This window comes from Mesitornis unicolor, unplaced genomic scaffold (genome assembly GCF_000695765.1).
Source record: "Mesitornis unicolor isolate BGI_N332 unplaced genomic scaffold, ASM69576v1 scaffold17754, whole genome shotgun sequence".
Taxonomy (NCBI): domain Eukaryota; kingdom Metazoa; phylum Chordata; class Aves; order Mesitornithiformes; family Mesitornithidae; genus Mesitornis; species Mesitornis unicolor.
In genome coordinates, this window is record NW_010182235.1 from 20,301 (window position 1) to 24,618 (window position 4,318).

A 4,318-nucleotide genomic window follows, 5' to 3' on the forward strand; every position below is an offset into this window, starting at 1 on the left:
AAACAGGTTTAGTAGTTGCACAGTTAGCCTGAAAGGAGTAATTTCTTGTGAGCGTATTTGATTTAGACTCCTTTACTATTCACAAAAGAAGTCGATTTTAAGTTTGGGGGGGTTTTTTGTCAAATGAAAAGGAAATACCATTAGCTCTGCTTGCTTTCTTGTTTACAATTGTGTAACATTTTATACGGTTACTCTCCTGAATCTGACTTGTTTGTCTTTCCCTCTTCTGACAAAAGCCTCGTCCCAGAACTACTGGCTACATTTGTAATGACTAAGTCAGATTCCTGTGAACTTCTTCACATACCTCTCTGTTGCTCTGCACAGCAGAAAGCTTGAGGAAGAAGAGGTGAAACAAGAAAATCTCCAGTGATAAAGGAAGACCTTAAAAACATTACTGAAAATAACAGGAAGAAATGCTGAAGGTGTAGATCCTAGGCATGAGGTTTCTGATGCGTATATTGCACAGTTTCTCTAGCTTGGAGTGATTGGTTCTGTTTTAAGGTAAATTAAGGTAAGAGGCTAAAAGTTAATTTATTTTTTTTCCTCCAAGTGTCTGTAAAATTAATTGCAGTGCAAAATCTGTAGTATTATCCCCTGTTGCTCTTTACTAGAAAATTATTCTTTCATTGAAACTCTAACATTGACAGATCAAGTGTTTCAACAGTTTAAAAAAACCATGTCAGCATTAGGAAAAAAAGATTATTTAATATATTCATGCTACCTTTCTGTGCTCCTGCTGGTGTGAGCAAAGCTCAGCGTACTTCAGCCCGAGTCCAGGCGTGAACAGTGCCGTTAGCGTTTGCTCTAAGTGTGAGTCCTTTCTCAGATGGAATTTCGGAATCTGAAATAGTGGTGAATAATATTTTGACTTTGTAACAAAGTAACTATACAGGATTAATCCATCTTCAGAGCTGGTTTGGACAAGTGGTGTATGCAACCATACCAACTTATTTTTCAGAAAGAGCAAGGCAACAGTTGATATTGCTGTTAAAGGCACAAAATCTTTTTGCACCTTATGTACATAGCAAGCATTCAGTCATAGTATTTACTTTGATAGATATATCCTAAAAATTCCTGAAACTGTGGACTGAACTCATCCAAAACGATACAGAAGTGAGTTCTGAAAATGTGAGTAGCTGGCTGACTAAATGTATGTCAGCTGTAGCTGACGGAAAAGACGCTGGTCCGGGTGGTGAAGGTGCGTGCTTTCCTGTCCTTTCACAAGAAAAGAGGGAGGTTCTAATGGGAGCAGAATCACCAGTGCCATTATGTGCTCGTATAGTATTATCCAAATAAATTCATTTTAATTGCTCTTTAATTGTCTTTAAAAACCCAACAGCAAACAAGAGGAATGTGATGACAGGACTGTAGCGTGCTGAGTACGGTGTTGCGTATAAACAGAAATGCTCTATGAGGCTCGGACTGCCCTGGCTCCAGCTGAGAGTGTATCCTTTTCTTCCCTGTGTCAGAAGTTCATTTTAATTTGAGCAGCTTTTCAGCCTTTTAAGTGATGATTGCTGAAGAGCTTAGCGTTTGCTGTTGCAAGAGAGAAGTCCATTACTCAGTGAAGCAGTAAAACATAAGGAGGGGTGTGATACTGGAAAAACACATTGTTGAGGGCGTGTTCGGTAGGCTGGGACCGAGTGCTTTGCCTTCAGCAGAGATGTAATCATCCTGCCATCTCCGGAATGTGCAGAGGCAAGACTTGACGAGTTGGGGTAGTTGCTTCTGTAGCCTTGCTGCTCTAGATACGGCAAAGAGAAGGCAGTGCAAGTCCAGTAGCTGCTGCCATAATAGGTCATGACACTTCTGATGCTTCAGCCTTTCCTTATCGTGGAAGAAAATAATTTGTCTTGTCAACTGTTCTAGTTACTGGTTTTTGAGTATTATATGGGAGCCACAAGCAATCTTCCTTCCGTTCTTGATCTGGTGCTTTTCTAGAAGTGTAACCTAAGCTAACAAAGCTCATCAGACAGGAAGAACTCTGGAAGGGTTTCCAGCAGACTTTCTCATGCCTCGATGGCTGCCAAAGGGTTGTGGCACTGCAGACTGGGTAAAGGCAGGTTAGTGAGACAGGCAGTTTGGAGGCTTTCTGTTAAATAACATCACTATACTGAATAAAAGTCATGCTGGTGCTGCTCTCAACCCCAACATGTGGAGCTTAAAAAGTGTACGAAAAGAAATCTTGACATGAGAAGGCTGTCTGTACAAACTCTTTAAGCAAGAGTATGAGGTTGTAAATATGTTGGATAATTGTAGGTGTGTTGTTAGTGTCCAGCCTGAACTCTGGTTCATGCAGTCTTTCATTTAACACTGAATTATTCATAAAGCAATGAGTTAAACTCCTGAAAGCAGGCAGTAATTTAGTCACTGTTTTAGTAAATTTTTTGGTGTGACTTCTTAAATGGCAGCTTTTGGTCCACTGAGTAATTCCACTGATAATCCTCTAAATGCTTTATACATATCTATAAGAAGTTAATCACACTTTTAAGACATAGAATTTTGTTTTGTAAAGTGCCATCGACTGCTGCTCTCTTCAAAGATAAGCAGATAAATGAGCTGCTGCCGCAATTTGCCTGGTTTATAGAGAAGGTTCTCTGTCAGCTCTTTGCTCTCAGCTATTTTACTGCCCACAAAGTTACATTGTACCTCCCTTTTATTTTCAAATAAAGATAACTTTCTCAGTAGGATGAAGTTTCAGATAAAATCTACCCTACAGACCAGTATCTTTCATGCATGTTTAGTGTGCAGGAGCTTCTTAGAGTAAGAACTTTTGTTTTACTGAACAGTAGTCATGTAAACTGCTAATATGATGATTTTTAACACTTTACTCATTAGGTATACTGGCTCAGTTTAAAACCAGTCTTGCCATCCTACATTTTGACAAATGTTCTTTGGACTGGCAGACATGATGATAAAAATGCACGGCAGCAGCAGTGCAATGATTGATCGGTGTAGTGCGTGGTGACGTTATGCTCTGGCTGGTCATTGCTGAGTGTTTTGTAGGCATGGCAGAGATTCTGACTTTGCTTTCAGGAAGTTGTCCCATCCCAGCAATGTTTTCTTTTTCATTTACTGTCTTGTGTAGCGTCTTCTGGAGGAGGATTTGCAATTCAGAGCGAATAATGCAGTAGTTTGTTTCAGATGACAATTTAAAAAGCAAGAGACTTCCATATAATACTGTTCCTTTTTTTTTCTTTAAGATCTACTGTTGGCTACTTGCTCTTTAGTAAATAAGTGTCCTTTCTACTTTATTTCTGAATTTGCTAAGGCACATTTAGAAAGCATTGAAAACCTTTAAACCTTGTCTCCCTAGCTACAAGTCGTCTCATTTCCTATGCTCACAGCACCTTTCTCCCTTGATTTTTAAGCTTATCTCTGTCTCCTGACACTTTTCTAGAAGCCTTTTCCTCTTAAGACTTAGTCATTGTCTTTCGTAGCTTTCTGGTTTAGAGGATTACATCACTAGATGTACCTTTTGACACCAGATTAAGTAATGAAAAATTCATGAACCATGAAGGAAGAAGAATAACAAATGAAACAAAAGCAAATTACCTACCGTTTTACTCATGGGAGATTTAACTTTTTTCTGTGAAGGCAAATTAAATGATTTTTACAAGTCATGGAAATGTCTGTGGCAGCAGTTATCTACACCTTGTCCATAGGATCTTGGGGATTTATGTACTTTCCTTTCCCCTCCTCCCATTCTGCTGGCCAAATTAATCTCTGTCTTTGTTGCTGTTTCATCCTTTAAAAATGTTTTAGGTGGATTGCTTTACTTTTGGGTGCCTCTGGAAAGGCAGCCACGCTCCAGAAATTGGTGACGCTTCAGATTTTCATTACAGCAACCTAGGGCTGTCTTGAAAAAATGGAATTGTGTAGAGCACTTTTTGTGTAATTCCTTTTCTCCCGAGTCCCTTCGTGTCAGTGGTGGCTGTATTCCAGCTGCAGGTAAGGATTAGAGGCCAAATAGTTTCTCTTACTTTGAAAGGTTGAGTTCTTCCAGAGAAAGTGAGGGGAAGTTTTTGCTTTGAACACTTCTAGTTGTTGAAATATTGGCCATTGTGAGTTAATTTCATTCAGATGGGAGTTGGGAACTTGTTTGGCTAATTTTGGTGTGTGTGGTTGGTTTTTGTTTGGGCTTGTTTGGTCATTTGTTGTTTTTCCTTTTTCCCAAACCCTTCCTCCTGGCAGTAATAGCCATTAATCTGGCTTTTGTAGAAAAGGTTTCCAGACTTCTGTTGGAGAAGCAAGTTGCTGAAGCCCACGGATTTTCTTGTGAGCTGTGAGTATGGTCACACAGAAAACAGTGCCACTG